This window comes from Zalophus californianus, chromosome 1, assembly GCF_009762305.2.
Source record: "Zalophus californianus isolate mZalCal1 chromosome 1, mZalCal1.pri.v2, whole genome shotgun sequence".
Classification (NCBI taxonomy): Eukaryota; Metazoa; Chordata; class Mammalia; order Carnivora; family Otariidae; genus Zalophus; species Zalophus californianus.
Genome location: NC_045595.1, coordinates 119,389,827 through 119,410,332, shown reverse-complemented (window position 1 = coordinate 119,410,332; position 20,506 = coordinate 119,389,827).

Genomic DNA, 20,506 nt, shown 5'->3' with positions numbered 1-20,506 from the left:
CGATTCAGGGTGCTAATATTTTGTTGAGAATTTTCATATCTGTGTTCATTAGAGATATTGGACTAGTTTTTTTTTTTTTTGTAGAGTATTTCATATTGGTATCAGGGTAATGCTGACCTCATAGAATGAATTTGGAAGATTTCCTTCTTCTTCTATATTTTGGAATAGTTTGAGAAGAATAGGTATTAAGTCTTTATTTTTTTATGTATTATAATTTAAAAGTATCATGATTCATTACAATATTTCATGCTATTTCCACATCTGTGATAATTTTCCTTACTCTTTTAATTGATCAAAGTGCCATGAGATAGAGAATATTATAATATCCAGTGCTTGTCACAAGTGCCCTCTTTAATGTCCATCACCCATTTAGCCCATCCCTCAAACATCTCGCCTCCAGCAACCCTCAGTTTGTCCTCTATAGCCAAGAGTCTCTTACGGTTTGCATTCATCTTTTTTTTTTCTTCTTTCCCCTATGTTCACCTGTTTTGTTTCTTAAATTCCACATGTAAGTGAAATCATATGGTATTTGTCTTTCTCTGGATATTAAGTCTTTCTATAATGTTTCACAGAAATAACCTTTGAAGCTATCAGGTCCTGGACTTTTGTTTGTTGGGAATGTTTTAATTACTGATTTAATTTTATTGCTGATAATCCTTCTGTTCACATTTTCTATTTTTTCCTGACTCTATTTTGGGAGGCAATATGTCTCTAGGGAGGTATCCATTTCTTTTGGTTTCCAATTTGTTGGCATATAAATTTTCATAATATTCACTTATAATTCTTTGTATTTCTGTTGGGTTTTTAATTCTCCTCTTTCTTTTCTGATCTTGTTTGCATCTTTTTTTTTCTTTACTTGACCAAGGCTTATTAAGCCTTGATCTTTTCCAAAGAACTAGTTCCTGCTTTCACTTTTGTTTTAATTTCTGCTCTAATCCTTATTATTTCTTCCTTCTGCTGGTTGGGGTTTTGTTTGTTCTTTTACCAGTTCATTTAAATGTAAGGTAGATTGTTTATTTGAGATCTTTCTTGCTTCTTGAGATAGGCCTGTATTGCTATAAACTTCCCTCTGAAAACAGCTTTTGCTGCATCCCACAGATTTCGGAGCATTTATTTCCATTTTCATTTGTCTCTGTGTATTTTTTTTAAAGATTTTATTTATTTATTTATTTATTTATTTATTTATTTATTTATTTATTTGACAGAGAGAGACACAGTGAGAGAGGGAAAACAAGCAGGGGGAGTGGGAGAGGGAGAAGCAGACCCCCTGTGGAGCAGGGAGCCCGATGAGGGGCTCGATCCCAGGATCCTGCAATCATGACCTGAGTCGAAGGCAGACACTTAATGACTAAGCCACTCAGGCGCCCCTCTCTGTGTATGTTTATTATTATTATTATTATTGTTATGTTAATCACCATACATCATTAGTTTTTGATGTATCGTTCCATGATTCATTGTTTGTGTATAGCACCCAGTGCTCCATGCAGAACGTGCCCTCTTTAATACCCATCACCAGGCTAACCCATCACTCCACCCCCTCCCCTCTAGAACCCTCAGTTTGTTTTTCAGAGTCCATAGTCTCTCATGGTTCTGTGTATGTTTTTAATTCCTCTTTGATTTCTTGGTTGACTCATTCATTGTTCAGTTATATGTTATTTAACCTCTATATATTTGTGTTCTTCCTAGATATTTCCCTGTGGTTGGATTCTAGTTTCATAGCATTGTGGTCAGAAATGTTGCATGGTATGACTTCAGTCTTTTATAATTTGTTGAGACTTATTTTCCTGCTTAATATGCAATCTGTTCTGGAGGATATTTCAGGTGCACTTGAAAAGAATGTGTATTCTGCTGTTTTAGCATTGAATGTTCTGATTAAATGTGTTGGATCCATCTGTTCCAATGTGTCATTCAAAGGCACTTTTTCGTTTTTTATTTTCTATTTGGATGATATATCCATTGATGTAAGTGGAGTGTTAAAGTCCCCTACTATTATTGTATTACTACTGATTACTTCATTTATGTTTGTTAATAGCTGCTTTATGTATTTGGGTGCTCCCATGTTGGGTGCATAAATACTTACAAATGTCATATATTCTTGTTGGATTGTTCCTTTTATGATTATGTAATGTCCTTTGATTTTTGTTACGGTCTTTGTTTTAAAGTCCATTTATCCAATATAACTATTGCTACCCTGGCTTTCTTTTAATTTCCATTTGCATGATAAATGATTTTGTATAACTTTTCTTTTTTTAATTTAATTTTATTATGTTAGTCACCATACATCATTAGTTTTTGATGTAGTGTTCCATGATTCATTGTTTTCATATAACACCCAGTGCTCCATGCAATACGTGCTCTCCTTAATACCCATCACAGGGCTCACCGATCCTCCCAACCCCACCCCTCTAAAACCCTCAGTTTGTTTCTTGGTGTCCAGAGTCTCTCATGGTTCATCTCTCCCTCCGATTTCCCCCGCTTCAATTTTCCCTTCCTTCTCCTAATGTCCTCCATGTTATTCTTTATGTTCCACAAATAAGTGAAACCATATGATAATTGACTTTCTCTTCTTATTTCACTTAACATAATCTCCAGTCCCATCCATGTTGATGTTAAAAGTTGGATATTCATCCTTTCTGATGGCTGAGTAATATTCCATTGTATATATGGACCACATCTTCCTTATCCATTCGTCCATTGAAGGGCATCTCAGCTCTTTCCACAGTTTGGCTATTGCGGACATTGCTGCTATGAACATTGGGGTGCATATGGCCCTTCATTTCACTACATCTGTCTTTGGGATAAATACCCAGTAGTGCAATTTCTGGGTCATAGGGTAGCTCTATTTTTAATTTTTTGAGGAACCTCCACACTGTTTTCCAAAGTGGCTGTACCAACTTGCATTCCCACCAACAGTGTAAGAGAGTTCCTCTTTCTCCACAACTTCTCCAACATTTGTTGTTTCTTGCCTTGTCAGTTTTTGCCATTCTAACTGGTGTAAGGTGGTATCTCAATGTGGTTTTGATTTGAATTTCCCTCATGGCTAATGACGATGAACATTTTTTCATGTGTCTATTAGCCATTTGTATGTCTTCTTTTGAGAGGTATCTGTTCATATCTTCTGCCCATTTTCTGACTTGATTATTTGTTTTTTGGGTGTTGAGTTTGAGAAGTTCTTTATAGCTCTTGGAAATCAGCACTTTGTCTGTAGTGTCATTTGCAAATATCTTCTCCCATTATGTGGGTTGCCTCTTCGTTTTGTTGACTGGTTCCTTTGCTGTGCAGAAGCTTTTAATCTTGATGAAGTCCCAAAAGTTCATTTTGCTTTTGTTTCACTAGCCTTTGGAGACATGTCTTGAAAGAAGTTGCTGTGGCCAATGTCGAAGAGGTTAGTGCCTATGTTCTCCTCTAGGATTTTGATGGATTCCTGTCTCACATTGAGGTCCTTCATCCATTTTGAGTTAATCTTTGTGTATGGTGTAAGAGAATGATCCAGTTTCATTCTTCTACATGTGGCTGTACAATTTTCCCAACACCATTTGTTGAGGAGACTGTCCTTTTCCCAATGGATATTCGTTCCTGCTTTGTCAAAGATTAGTTGACCATAGAGTTGAGGGTCCATATCTGGGCTCTCTATTCTGTTCTATTGGTCTATATTGTCTGTTTTTGTGCCAGTACCATGCTGTCTTGGTGATCACTGCTTTGTAATATAGCTTGAAACCGGGCAATGTGATGCCCCCAGCTTTGTTTTTCTTTTTCAACATTTCCTTGGTGATTCAGGGTCTTTTCTGATTCCATTGATAAACCACTGGCCAGACTTATCCAAGAGAAAAGAGAAAGGACCCAAATTAATAAAATTATGAATGAAAGGGGAAAGATTATGACTAACAACAAGGAAATAGAAACAATTATTAGAAATTATTATCAACAACTATATGCCAATAAATTAAGCAACCTGGAAGAAATGGATGCCTTCCTGGAAACCTATAAGCTGCCAAGACTGAAACAGGAAAAAATTGACAACCTGAATAGGCCAATAACAAGAAACAAGATTGAGGCAGTGATCAAAAACCTCTCAAAAAACAAAGTCCAGGGCCTGATGGATTCCCTGGGGAATTCTACCAAACATTCAAAGAAGAAATAATACCTATCCTCCTGAAGCTGTTTCAAAAAATAAAAACAGAAGGAAAGCTTCCAGACTCGTTTTTGAGGCCAGCATTACTTAATCCCCAAACCAGGCAAAGAGGAGAATTTCAGACCTATATCCCTGATGAATATGGATTCCAAAATTCTCAGCAAAATCCTAGCTAATAGAATCCAACAATACATTAAAAGGATCATCCACCATGACCAAGTGGGATTTATCCCTGGGATGCAAGGGAGGATCAACATCCACAAATCAATCAGTATGATAGAACACATTAATAAGAGGAGAAAGAAGAACCATATGGTCCTCTCAATTGATGCAGAAAAAGCATTTGACAAAATACAGCATCCTTTCCTGATTAAAACTCTTCAGAGTATAGGGATAGAAGGAACATTCCTCAAGTTCATAAAATCCGTCTATGAAAAGCCCACAGCAAATATCATCCTCAATGGGGAAAAACTAAGAGCCTATCCCTTAAGATCAGGAACACGTCAAGGATGCCCACTCTCACCACTGTTGTTCAACATAGTAATAGAAGTCCTAGAAACAGCAATCAGACAACAAAAAGAAATAAAATGTACTCAAACTGGCAAGAAGTCAAACTCTCTCTCTTCACAGATGACATGATACTTTATGTAGAACATCCAAAAGACTTCAGCCCCAAATTACTAGAACTCTTAGAGCAATTCAGTAATGTGGCAGGATACAAAATCAATGCACAGAAATCAGTTGCTTTCTCATACACTAATAATGTAACTATAGAAAGAGAAATTAGGGAAATGATTCTTTACAATAGGACCAAAACCCGTAAGATACCTGGAATAAACCAAACCAAAGAAGTAAAGGATCTGTACTCTACAGAACAGTCATGAAAGAAATTGAAGACACAAAATGATGGAAAAACATCCCATGCTCATGGATTGGAAGAATAAACATTGTTATCACTTTATTTTCAATCTGCTTTTGTCTTTATTTCTGAAATGAGTCTCCTGTAGGCAGTATATAGATGGATCTTGCATTTCTATCCATTTTATCACCCTATGTCTTTTTCTTGGAGCATTTAGTTCATTTACATTCAACATAATTTTTGATAGGTATATACTTAATGCCATTTTATTAGTTGTTTTGTGGTTGTTTTTGTAGTTCTTTGTGTTCCTTTTTTCTCTTGCTCTTTTTTCCTCATGGTTTGCTGGCTTTCTTTAATGATAAACTTAGATTACTTTCTCTTTTTTTGCATATTTATTAGTGGTTTTTGATTTGTGGTTACCATTATGTTGTATATAATATCTAAAGCATATAGCAGTCTATATTAAGTTGATGATCACTTAAGTTTGAACCCATTCTAAAAGCACTAAGTTTTTACTCCTCCCCCATCATATTGTAGGTATATGGTTTCATACTTTGCACCCTTTTATTTTGTGAATCCCTTGACTTTTATAGACATTCTTAATTTTACTGCTTTTGTGCTTTCTTCTTTTCTTACTCCTGCTTATGGCCTTTCCTTTCCACTCAAAGAATCCCATTTAACATTTCTTCTAAGGCTGCTTTATTGGTGATGATTCCTTTAACCTTTGTTTGTCTAGGAAACTCTTTATGTCTCCTTCTATTCTGAATGATAGTCTTGCTGAATAAAATATTCTTGATTGCAGGTTTTTTTTTTCCTTTCATAACTTTGAATACATCATGCCACTCCCTTCTGGCCTGCAAAGTTCCTGCTGAAAAATAAGCTGATAGCCTTATGGGATTTCCCTTCTATGTAACTATTTCCTCTTGGTGCTTTTAAAATTCTCTATCAGTCTTTTTGCCATTTTAATTGCTACTTGTTGGTGCGGACCTCCTTGGATTTTTTTGTTGGGGGCTCTCTGTGCCTTCTGGATCTGGATTTTTGTTTCCTTTCCCACATACAGGAAGTTTTCAGCTATTATTCCTTCAAATACATTTTCTGCCCACCTTCCTCTCTCTTTTCTTTATGGAATTCCTGTCATGCAAATGTTATTATGGTTGATGGTATTGCTGAGTTCCCTTAATCTATTCTCACTTTTTATTCCTTTTGTTTTCTTTCTCCTCTTCAGGTTGGTTTCTTTTTTTTATTATTTATTTATTTGAGAGAGAGAATGAAAGATAGAGAGAGAGCATGAGAGGGGGGAGGGTCAGAGGGAGAAGCAGACTCCCTGCTGAGCAGGGAGCTTGATGCGGGACTCGATCCCGTGATTCCAGGATCATGACCTGAGCCGAAGGCAGTCGCTTAACCAACTGAGCCACCCAGGTGCCCTGGTTTCTTTTCATTATTCTGTCTTCCAGGTCACTGATCTGTTCTGCTTCCTCTAATCAACTATTTATTCCCTCTAGTATATTTTTAATTTTAATTATTGAATTATTCATCTCTGGTTATGTTTTATATTTTCTCTTTATAGTGGGTCTCACTGAGATCCTCCACTCTTTTCTCAAGTCCAGTTAATATCTTTAGGACTATTACTTTAAATTCTCTATATTACTTCCATTTGTTTGTTTAGCTCTCTTGCCATGATTTTGTCCTGTTCTTTAATTTGGGACATATTCCTCTGTCTCCTCATTTTGTCTGTGTCTATGTGTTAGAAAAGTCAGCTAAGTCTCCTGTTCTTGTTAGTGGTCTTTTGTGTATAGTGTACTGTAGTGCCCTGTAATAAAATGTCTATTTACCAGAAACTGGCACTTCAGGGGTATCTCCTGTGTGTGTTATGTGTGCTGTACTTTGTGGCTGAGCTTTGCTTTCAGTCCAGTCATGCACAGTTGTGCTCTTTGCCTGTTTTGGGGAAGGTTTTAGTCCCCTGGGGGAGCCTTGGGCTTGAGTCAGAGTAGGCACTTGCCAAAGCTACCATTATATATAAAACTGTAGGACATATCCCTGTGTTGTCCCTGAGAATCTGCTCCCTGTCCAGTGCTGAGTCAACAGTAAGAGTGGTATATATTGTTATCTTCAGCTTTCCCCAGGGAAGGATCACACTGAAGTCATGCTTGTCTCTTGTGTTAGCAAGCTAGGTAAAGAGCATCTGAGGTGGTTTCTGCAAGTGTCCTTTTATGTATAAACCAGCACATGTTTTCTTTACAAATAACCATAAAATGTATTTAACATGGAAAAAGGCATAAATCATATTTAGGTGTTTCCTAAAGTACAGATGTTTGAAAAATTGAAAAAGTTATAGGTTCTGCAGATTACAAACTTTTATATCACTGCATGTCATTCATATTGTCTTCCCTGTACACACACACACACACACACACACACGTACACACACAATTGTGGTTGTGTTAGACTATATTTAGTTCAAATTTATAAAGTCTTATAAACTCAGCTACACAAAGGAAGCAATAGTAAAATATGTATAAAATCTATAACCAAACAAGATTTCCAAAATTTCCCACTGTACAGATTTTCTATTACATTTATTTATTTTTTAAAGATTTATTTATTTGACAGAGAGAGACACAGCGAGAGTGGGAAAACAAGCAGGGGGAGTGGGAGAGGGAGAAGCAGGCTTCCCGCCAAGCAGGGAGCCCGATGCTGGGCTCGATCCCAGGACCCTGGGATCATGACCCGAGCCGAAGGCAGACGCTTAACAACTGAGCCACCCAGGCGCCCCCTGGATTTTCTATTACATTTAGTTGCTTAATAACACACTCATGAATTTCTACTCTCCAATCTCTTTATATACATAAAGGCATATATGAATAATGGAAAACCCTAATCCAGACCTACAGTTATTAAAATTCACATATACCCAATTTGTTTTCTCAGGCAAGCTCAAATCTTGTGTCTTTGTAGATGTGGATTCCTGTTCTCAGAAAATTTTGACAATTTCCAATTCTTCTAGAGACCAGGAAAATCTTGTTTCAGTCATTCAAAGGCAAAGGCAAAGTTAGAGATATTGCCAATCTTTGGGTCCTTTCAACACAGTGAGTAGTTTCAATTTTCTCTGAAGGACAGTCCACAGATCAAAACTTTAACATGTTTCAATATCTTCTCTATCTATAAGCAGTTTCCCAATGAAGTCTTTTACATTGAAATTCAAATGTCTGAGATACTGATTATCTTTATGGTAAAGAAATGCTTGGCAGACTTTTATCTTTGACCAGTTTATATGGCCCTAATGTCCTTGTGCCTGTGGTGGCTAAAGTATGGAAGCCTTGTAGCCCCTACAAGGGACTACAATAGTCCTAAAGCCCACTATTTCTTTCAGTGCATATTTACATTTGTAGGATATCCCAGGGTATTTTACTTGGGTAGTTCACAAAATGTTTCATTTTGGATGCTAATGTGTATAAATCTTCAGTTATAATGCCAAAATTTTGATCCTCTTCATCAAAATTGCCTGTTCTCTTTTTAAAATTATTTCCAACCTTTTGGAAATATTTAGTATCTCTTAAATATTTTATTTTGGAAAATAAAAAATATACATGACAATCATTATATGTAATATATAAGCATTGAACTTAAAACACTCAAATCAATGATTTGAGAATATTGTGTACAAATATCTGAGGGCACATTCTATGGAAAGACTGTAAAACATTAAAATTTAGTGATCATCTCCTTATAAAATGCCAAAGGATCTTTATACATGTTCCTCTTATGTTTTGACACAGTTTTTTTTTTTTTTTTTTTAATACCTAAGAAGTTAGCACTTTGGTCTGTGGGGAAATAGTGAACTACTTATTTGAAAATGCCAATTACAAAGCTATCTCAGGAGGCCAGCACTGAGGTACCTAAGTTCATTACTTGAATGGATCATATCACCTGTATTTTATCACTAGATAAATTTACTCAACCTGGCAAATTTTATAAGCACAAGCAAAATAGATCACATTCTCTCTGTATTTCCTCTGAGATATTTTTCTTTCATTTTTTTCTTTAGATATAAGGGATCAATTTTCTTTATTCAGCAAATACAAATAAGTATTTATCCCTTGCTTTACTGTAAGATTTTGGCAATGATTAGCAGTAAAATCATTTGAGTCTTTTTCATTTAACTTAGCAGTAATTATCAAATTGTTTTTGCCTTTCAATTGTGCATATCAATTCCAGTTATATTATAACTTCAAGAGTTCACTAAATACCAAATCAGTAAAAAAAAAAAAAAAAATTCATTGTAATCGCAATCCTTAATGTAGACTGATTTATATCTGTATTTCATGAATATAGACTGATTTATATTTGTGCTCTTTAATACATACAGATTCACATCAGGAATATTTCATTTATGAATGAAATATTCATTTATGAATGAAAACATCTATTGATGTTTTCCTAGTATGATTATGAGATAAAATCTAATAGTATTTTAACAACATATGCTTATTTTAAAAATTCTGATGTCAATTTTTAATGATAGCAATTTTCATACTTTCCTTTAGTTATTTAAATTGCATGGAGCGTCACATAAGAAATAATCCGTATTTTTCAAGGTTGTTTTGACATTAACAGTATTTTACTGCAGTTATTCTAACATTGTTCAACAACTGTACTTGAGAATTGCCACATCCTTTTCTGTTTAACAGTTTATGATTCACTGAAGTCTGTGACTGAAATGAAATAGAAAGGAAGAGATTACCAAAACTGATAAGATTGACAGATGTGCTAAGAAAGCAAGTCATGATTGGACCTCGAAGTCATCAAATCCTAAAAAAAGCTGCTAACATCAAATTGAACTGCTTTTTGATGTTAACTATGCTGGAAAATAATCAGGTAAATTCATGCTAATTTTATTTTTAATAGCAAAAAATAGTAAGATATAGTAAATAGATATATATAGATACATAGTCATTGTATAATTGTTACATATATAATTGTTATATATAGATATATCATAAAATTAGTGGTATAATATTTCAATGGAAAATAATCTGACCTCATCCCTCTACATTCTCAGTCCTACTGTGACAAGGTACATTTTCTATTTATGTTATTCACTTATTCTGGTATTTACCTTGATATTTCTAGATAATTTTATACAGCTCTTTTTGTCAATTAGAGATGAATATTTAGGTTTCTTGTCCCAACACAATACACTCCTTTCTCTGTTTTCCCCTTAGTTATATCACACTTTTTGGTTGAGTCAGTAATTATTTTCATGATGTGTTATCCATATATTTCACTTAGTATAGCTCCATCCATATTGTTGTAAATGACAACATTTCATTCTTTTCTATGGCTAAGTAATACTCCATTGTATATACATACACATCTTCTTTATCCACATCTTCATCAGTCAATTGACATTTGGGCTGTTTCCATAATTTGGCTATTGTAGATAGTGCTGCTATAAACATAGGGGTGCACATATTCCTTTGAAATAATTTTTGTGTTCTTTGGGTAAATATCTAGTAGTGCAATTGCTGGATCATAGGGTAGTTCTGTTTTTAACTAAGGAACCTCCATACTGTTTTCCAGAGTGGCTGGACCAGTTTGCATTCCTCCCCACAGTGCAAGGAGGTTCCCCTTTCTCCACAACCTCACCAACATCTGTTGTTTCTTGTGTTGTTGATTTTTGCCATTCTGCCAGGTGTAAGGTGATCTCACATAGTTTTGATTTATATTCTCCTTGTGATGAGCATCTTTTATGTGTCTGTTGGCAATTTGTAGGTCTTTTTTCAAAAAAATATCTATTCATGTCTTCTGCCCATTTTTAATTATTTTCTGGATGTTGAGTTTTATACAACTTCTTTATATTCTTTGGATATTAACCCTTTATCAGATAGATAGGTCTTTTGAAAATATCTCTCCCATATGTTGCCTTTTAGTTTTGTTGTTACCCTCACTGTTCAAAAGCTTTGAACCCACAGCTATATGGTCAATTAATCCTTGACAAAACTGGAAAGGACATATGATGGGAAAAAAGTCTCATCAACAAATGGTATTGGAAAAACTGGACCAATTTCTTACACAATACACAAAAATACATTCAAAATGTAATCCTGAATGTGAGACATGAAACCATTAAAATCCTAGGTGAGAACACAGGCAGTAACCTCTTTGACATCAGCCATAACAACTTCTTGCTAGATAGGTCTCCTGAGGCAAGGGAAACAAAAGCAAAATAAAAGGAAACAACCAACAAAACTAAAAGGGAATATTAAACTTTTAATCATTTACAAGAAAATAATTTTATTATAATATCTGATCTATTAACTAGCTTTATATATATCTGCTGGACAAATTTCTGTATATTCTAACAACTGGTATTGTTTGGAAGACAAGTGATACTATGATTTGTATTTCTTAGTATTCCTAAGGTCTGGATCTTTTTCTAAGTTTTTAGGATCTTAATGTTTTACATTTATGCTTCTCAATATTTGGCTTATGCTTTCAAAATGAAAATTTCTATCCTTCAGTTCTGGGAAATTTTTTTCATGACTTCTTTGATAATGCCTGCCATCTACTGTCCATGTTCACTTTATCTTCCACAGAAATTGTATCTATTTCAAGTTTCCTCTATCTTTCATTACCTGCTGTCGGTCCTTTGTCCTAGAGCATTTTGTTCTTTGACTAAATCTTATTCAGAAAATACTTTTCTTCTCTGCATGGACATAATATATGCAATATTTTCTATCTATTCTTTACAGTGTTTTTATTGATTTAAATTTTTGTGTATGCTCTGAATTATCATTGTTCCTCCAGACAGCTTTATCTGCCTACTCTGTTTTCTGATGTTTCCATTAGAAATTTCCTCAAGTAAAATAAAAATCCATTGCTGTCCCTTCAAAATATAAGAATAAGTCATTAAGAAAAACCTTGGAAATCTTATTTTAATCAGAAGGTTTGTTTACTGTTGGGCTTTACTCTAGTGTGACTGCTAGATCTTGGGTCTGGGATAGTTCAGCTTTTCCTTTTTTTTTTTTTTTTAAGCTTTTCAAATAAATACCATAAATTTCTGCTTAGGGGAATATTCTGGGCTAAAGGAATTTGGATGCCAACCACTCTTATAATCCCCTGTATTTGTACCTTTTGACACACTGCTACTCTCTATTGGACTTATAACCTTCTTGTTCAATTTCATCTATCTGATCCCTTTTACCAATCCAATTTTGGTCTATCTGAATCTATGATGATTTTTATTTTAGCAACTATATGCATTAAAATACCTTCCTCTTAGATTTTAAGAGTGCAAATAAAGTGTGTTCTCATGCCATATTTAGCTAAATGTTCTTACCAGATACACATGTGGTATTAATCTTTTTTAGAAATCTAGTATTGATAACTATCTGAATTACAAAAAATCTCATTCTTTTTTTTCCTAAATATTTTCTGTCACAGATTTGTTCTTTTTTAAAAATAAACTCAATGGTAACTTGAATTTTTAATGAAAGTTATATTATTATAGAAATTATCCTTCAACATTAAATTTCCTTTATAGAGAAATAACTATTGTAATAATATACTCATGCAATATAATCAACCATTTAAAGTGTATTCTTAGTTTATTCAGGGTTGCGCTATTATCACTACTATAGACACTTTTATAACACCCCCAAAAGGAAACCCTGTACACATGAACAGTCATTCCCCATATCCCTCTATCCTCCCAGTTTTGGACAACCACTAACTTATTTTTATTCTCTATGGATTTCCCTATTCTGGACCTTTCATTTAAATGGAATAATACAATATGTGGTCTTTTGTGACTGGTTTCATATAGAAAAAAAAAATTAGTACTTTTTTTTTTAAAGATTTTATTTATTTATTTGAGAGAGAGAATGAAATAGAGCGAGGTTGGGGGGGGTCAGAGGGAGAAGCAGACTCCCTGCTGAGCAGGGAGCCTGATGCGGGACTCGATCCCGGGACTCCAGGATCATGACCTGAGCCGAAGGCAGTCGCTTAACCAACTGAGCCACCCAGGCGCCCCTCTTCACACAATTTCCTATATGTAGTGAGGTCATTTAATATCTACCTTCTTGGGGTGGCTCGTTTGAGCATCTAGGTCTTGATTTTGGCTCAGGTCATGATCTCAGGGCCATGGGATCAAGTCTCGCATCTGGCTCTGTTCTCAATGCACAGTCTGCTTGTCCCTATCCCTGCATTCTCTCTGAAATAAATAACATCTTTGAAGAAAATGTTTTCTTGACTTTATTGTATTTTCTTAACAATATTGTATTAAATACTTGAAACATGTTAACTATCATCACCATGCTACACATTACATCATCAGAACTTACTCATAACTGGAAGTTTATACCCTTTGACCATTTTACCACTTCTGACTTTAATTTTCAAAATGTAATTTTGCACATTAAAATCAAAATTTGTACATGTTCCATAATGTGAGATATATAGATATAAACACACACAGCTGGTATGGTTATTCCTTCAAAGCATTCATGCTATTCAAGTATAAAAATTTATATTAAAAAATAGGAATATATGATTTTAAGTAACTTGAAAGTTGTACTTGTAAATATTATTGGTAAATTTTTAAAGCATTTTATACCTATAGCAGTTTGCAAATCCAAATAGGTTTTATATGACAAAGACCACATTTCTCCATTAAATCTCCAAAAGAAAAACAATCTTCTGTTGGCATACAAAAAACCACTAGTATGTTCAATAGCAGATGTTATTGGCCAATTATTTAAACATTGATATCAAATATTTTCTATAAGTACAGTTCCATATGAAAATGATATTAAGAGAAATTCTATTATGAACATTCTTTGTCATAATATGACAACTCAGTGGGACTAGTAATTTACATGTTTTTGAAGTCATGTTTATAAATATTTGAATTTTTCAGTGAGCATCCATTCATGGAGTTGAACAGTTTCCAGTCTAAGATGGCAACACAGGAAGACCGTGAACTCAACTCCTTAATGGAATATACATTATAATATTTATACAATATCTTCTGAAGAAGAACAGAGGGTCAACCAAACAGCTTCTGCACAACTAAAGACAGCATAACGAAAGATAACAGCAAGAGACATGGTTAAAAAAAGGAACTCCAATGCTGTGGAATTGCAGTAGGGAGGGACAGTACTGAGGAACCCACCATAGATTCCTCTGTCTTTGGAAACAGAAAAAAGACAAAACTAGAACTATACCAAGAAATGCAAAGAGCTGTAAGAAAACTCTCCTGGTAACAGGGAGTGGAGAAGAAGACAATTTATGTTCCACCCCACCTTAAAAGACTAGAGTGGGGTCCAGACACCATTATCAGCAGATCTGGTCCTCACTGTGAGCTGGCAGCCATTATAAGCCCAGAGTCCTCAAGGTCATACCATCCTTTGTGGTGCTGGAGCATAGAAAAGAAGTCATGGGTTTTTTTCCTTTGTATTATGTCTGAAGTAAAATATTTTTTTTTCTAAGTTGTCTTCTTTTCCATTAATGTATGTCTTGGTTTTCATTCTTTTTTGTACTTTGTCACCTTATTTCTTATTATTTTCTTCTTTCAGGAAAAGAGCCACAGTTCAAAAGAGTAACATATAAAGAAACATCTCCTGCCAGCCACTAAAGGTAAGAAAGGATGTCTACATACAATGATACATAAGAACATTCCACCCCGTTTAAGAGGAGTCATTCTAACTAATCCACAGGAACAAACACAAAGTCAAGCAAAACGAGGAGACAGAGGAATGTGCTCCAAAAAAAGGACCAGGGCGCCTGGGTGGCTCAGTTGGTTAAACGACTGCCTTCGGCTCAGGTCATGGTCCTGGAGTCCCGGGATCGAGTCCCACATCAGGCTCCCTGCTCAGCAGGGAGTCTGCTTCTCCCTCTGACTCTCCTCCCTCTCATGCTCTCTGTCTCTCATTCTCTCTCTCTCAAATAAATAAATAAAATCTTAAAAAAAAAAGGACCAGAAAAAAAAAGAAACTCAGAAAAAGCTAAATGAAAGAGATGAGCAATATGCCAATAAAGAATTGAAAGTAATGATTATCAAGATGCTCAATAGTCTGGAGAGGAGAGTAGAAGAACTCACTGATACCTTCAATAAAGAGAAACTATAAGGAAGAACCAGATTTGAACAATATAATAATTGAAATGAAAAACACAACAGAGGAAATCAACAGGAGATTAGCAGATGCAGAAGAATGTGATAGGAGTCTAAAGATGGTAATGAAAGGTACACAAGCTGAACAGCAAAAAGAATTTTAAACAATGAGGGTGAGCCAAGGGATCTCTTGGACAACATCAAGTGACTAAACATTTACATTGTAGGGGGTCCCAGCAGAAGAAGAGAGAAAGGAGTAGAAAATTTATTTGAAGAAATCACTAAAAACGTCAGTAACTTCAGGTCCAAGCAGCACAGAGAGTTCTAAACAAATGAACCCAAGGAGGTCCACACCATATTACATAATAATTGAAATGTCAAAGACAAAGAATTGTAAAAACAGCAAGAAAGTAGCAAAAAGTGCCCTACATGGGAAAACCTATAAGGCTATCATCTGATTTTTCAGCAAAAACTTTGGATGAATCATGCCACTCCTTTGTGGCTTGCCAAGTGTGGAAAGGAAAAATAAAGATTTATCTACTTGGCAAGGTTATATTTCACAGCTGAGGAAGAAATAAGAGTTTTCAAAAGAAACAAAAGCTAAAGGAGTTTATCACCACTAAACCAGCCTGAGAAGAAATGTTAAAGGGACTCCTTCCAGTGGAACAAAATAATAACCATCATTAGACATAAAATTAGGACTATAAAGATGTAAAAAATGACAGCATATATATATAAAATGTGGAGGAAGGAATAAAGTTTTCTTCTAAAATGTGTTTGAACTGGACTTGGAAGAAAATGGCAGACGAATAGGGTACCCTAGTTTCATCTGGTCCCTGGAATTCAGCTGAATAGCTATAAAATTCTGAACACCTGTGAACTCAACCTGAGATCTAAGAAAAGAATTGCTTCAATTCTACAAACAGAAAAGTGACCACTTTTTGCAAGGTAGGAGGAGTGGAGAAGTGAATCCAAGGAGATATATGAGAAGAGAAGTGGGGGAGGGAGCCTCCATAAGCTGCCTTCCTGAAAGTGATATAGCAGCAGAGCACAAAACTGTAATTGAGAAGTCTGCTCCAGTGAGGGATAGCCCTACCTGAAAGGTGCTCAGGTGGCTAAGTAGGGTAGAATCCTAGATGGAACAGTGTGGTCTCAGGATTCCTGGGGTCACAGAAAGAATGGGGGTACCAGAGTACAGAAGTGTTCCCAGGCATCAGAGTGGGGAAACCAGCTGCAACCAGTGAGCCCAGGAGTGGGCTTTCAGCTCGGTGTTGCCATAAATCCCGAAGTGTGGCATGGTCAGGCAACCGCTCTCCGAGCAAGAGCCCAGCAGTCAGCCAAACCTGGGCAAGACACCCCTCCTTCCCCCGGGAGGAGCGGCGGCACAGGTACATGCAGCTGAAACCAGCAGGGTTTGGAGACTCAAGCTGCCAGGGTACATGCCACAGGAGTCTGCAAAGTTTGGAGACTTGAAATGGGGTCATGTGCCTAAGATAAAAACACTTGGTCACAGGCTGGATGTGCATAGAGTGCAGACGGAAACCAGGGAGAAAAAAGGTATTGACTGCTTTTCCCTGAGAGCCTTCTGAAGAGTGGGGGCTATGATCTTTCAGTTCTGGGGCTGGAGAACGGGGTGCCACCATTTTTATTTTCATCCTCTAAAGCTGCACGGAAAGCCTTCAGGGAACAAAAGCCACAAAGAACAATCCAGAGCTGCTTATACTGAGCCAGGTCTCTAGGCAAGGATGGTGCAACTCCACTTTGGCAAAGACACCTGAGAATCAGCACAACAGGCCTCTCCCCCCAGAAGACCAGCAGGAACATCTGGCAAATACCAAGTTTACCAATTACACAGAACTGAAAAACTCCAGCGCTAGGGAAAAATAGTGCATAGAATTTGAATTTTTTTTCCTCATGATTCTTTAGTCTTTCAGTTGAAAAGGAAAAAAATTAAAAAAAGTTGATGAAAGTAGTTTAAGTCTTTTTTAATTTTCATTTTTACATTTACATTATATATTTTTTTTCTTCATTTTTGGCTTCCTTTCATTTTATTCAGTTTTGTTGAATAAAATGGGAAAGAGAGAGGGGGGCAGAAGGTATTTTGGAGCAAAGTATGGCTGAGAACTTCCCTCACAAATATATATACATATATATATATATTTCCTTCTTTACAATTTTGGAATCTAGTTTCTTCTAACAAACAGATCAAAATACACCCAGGACCTAGTGTATTACTCTGTTCTGTCCACCTGTTTATTTATTTTTTTTCCTTTTCTTTTTTGTTTATGATTTCTTCTGATTTGTTTAGTCTGTATTTGCTGGCATCATGGTTGATATTTTGTATTTTGTTTTCTCATTCATCTATTCTTCTCTGGACAAAATGATAAGATGGAAAAACTCACACCAGAAAAAAGAACAAGAGGCAGTATTAACTGCCAGAGACTTAATAAATATGGATATTAGTAAAATATCGGAGCTAGAACTCAGAATAATAATTATAAAGACACTAGCTGGGCTTGAAAAAAGGCATAGAAGACACTAGAGAATCCCTTTCTGGAGAATAAAAACTAAAATCTAATAAGGGCAAAATCAAAAAGGGTATTTCTGAGATGCAATAAAAAATGAGGGCTCTAACTGCTAGGATAAATGAGGCAGAAGAGAGAATCAGTGACATAAAAGATAAAATGATGGAGAATAAAGAAACTGAGGAAAAGAGAGAGACACAAGGGGAGGATTCAAGAGATCAGTGATACCACAAAGTGAAACAATATTAGAATAACTGGGGTCCCAGAGGAAGAGGAAAAAGAGAAGGGGGGGCAGAAGGTATATTGGAGCAAATTATAGCTGAGAACTTCCCTAATCTGAGGAAGGAAACAGGCATTCAAGTCCAAGGAGCACAGAGAGCCCCCCTCAAAAATCAACAAAAATAGGTCAACACCTCAACAAATAATAGTGAAGCTTGCAAATGTTGGAGACAAAGAGAAAATCCTGAAAGCAGCTTGGAACAAGAGGTCCTCAACCTACAGAGGTAGAAACATAAGGCTGGCAGAAGACCTATCCACAGAGACCTGGCAGGCGAGAAAGGACTGGCATGATATATTCAAGGTGCTAAATGACAAAATATGCAGCCAAGAATACTTTATCCAGCAAGGCTATCATCCAGAATAGAAGGAGAGATAAAAAGCTTCCAGGACAAACAGTAACTTAAAGAATTTATCATCACTAACCCAGCCCTGCAAAAAATAATAAAGGGGATTCTTTAAGTGAAGAGAGAGCCCCAAAATAACATAGACTAGAAATGAACAGAGACAGTATACAGAAACAGTAATTTTACAGGTAATACAATGGCACTAAGTTCATATCTTTCAATGTTACTCTGAATGTAAATGGGCTACACGCTCTAATCAAAAGACACAGGGTATCATATTGGATAAAATGCAAGACTCATTGATATGCTGTCTACAAGAGACAGATTTTAGACCCAAAGATACCTCCTGATTGAAAGTGAGGGGTTGGAAATCCATTTATCATGCTAATTGATATCTAAAGAAAGCAGGGGTAGCAATCCTTGTAACAGACAAATGAGATTTTAAACCAAAGATTGTAATAAGAGATGAGCAAAGACACTCTATCATATGTAAAGGGTCTATCCAACAAGATCTAAAAATTGTAATATTTATGCTAACTTTGGAGCAGCCAATTATATAAACTAATTAATAACAAAATTCAACACATTGATAATAATACAGTAATAGGGAACTTAAACACCTCACTCACAGCAATGGACAGATCATCTAAGCAGAAGATCAACAAGGAAACAAGGGCTTTGAATGACAAACTGCACCAGATGGACTTCACAGACCCATTCAGAGCATTTCATCCTAACACAACAGAATATATTCTTCTCAAGTGCACATGGAACATTCTCCAAAATAGATCATATAGCAGGTCACAAATCAGGTCTCAACTGGTACCAAAAGACTGAGGATCATCCCCTGCATATTTTCAGATGCTTTGAAACTCAAAGTCAATCACAACAGGAAATCTTGAAAGAACTCAAATACTTAGAGATTAAAGAGCATCCTACTAAAGAATGAATGGGTCAACCAGGAAATTAAAGAATTATAAAAATTCATGGAAACAAATGAAAATGAAAACACAACTGTTCAAAACCTTTGGGATGCAGCAAAGGTGGTCCTAAGAGGGAAGTATATAGCAACACAAGCCTTTTTCAAGAAATAAGTCTCAAATACACAACCTAACCTTACATCTAAAGGAGCTGGAGAAAGAACAGCAAATAAAGCCTATACCCAGCAGGAGAAGAGAATTAATAAAGATTAGAGCAGAAATCAATGAAATAGAAACCAAAAGAATAGAAGAGATCAACAAAATTAGGATCTGGTTCTTTGAAAGAATTAATAAGATAGATAAACCCCTAGCCAGACTTATCAAAAAGAGAAAGCACCCAAATTAATAAAACAATGAATGAAAGAGAAGATATCACAACCAACACCGAAGAAATACAATTATAACATATTATGACAACTATATGCCAACAAATAATGGACACATTCCTAGAAACATATAAACTACCAAAACTGAAATAGGAAAATAGAAAACCTGAACAGACCCATAACCAGCAAAGTAATTGAAGCAGTAATCAAAAATCGCCCCAAAAAACAAGAGTCCAGGGCCAGATGGCTTCCCAGGGGAATTCTATGAAACATTTAAACAAAAATTAACACCAATTCTTCTGAAGCTGTTTCAATAAATAGAAATGGAAGGAAAACTTCAAAACTCTATGAGGCCATTACCTTGATCCCCAAATCAGACAAAGATCCCACCAAAACGGAGAATTATAGACCAATATCCCTGATGAATATGGATGCCAAAATACTCACCAATATAGTAGCCAATAGGATCCAACAGCACATTAAAAGGATTATTCACCACAACCAAGTGGGATCTATTGCCGGGCTGCCAGGGTGGTTGAACACCTGTAAATTAATCAATGTGATACACTACATTAATAAAAGAAAGGATAAGAACCATACGATCCTCTCAATTGATGCAGAAAAAGCATTTGACAAAGTACAGCATCCTTTCTTGATTAAAACTTCACAGTATAGGGATAGAAAGAACATACCTCGATATCATAAAAGCCATCTACAAAAAGCCCACGTGAATATCATCTTCAATGGAGGAAATCCTGAGAGCTTTCCCCCTAGGGTAAGGAACACAACAGGGATGTCTACTCTCAGTACTGTTCAACATAGTACTAGAAGTCCTCGCCTCAGCAATCAGACAACAAAAAGAAATAAAAGTATCTGAATTGGCAAAGAAGAAGTCAAAGTCTCACTCTTCACAGATGACATGATACTCTATGGGGAAAACCCAAAAGACT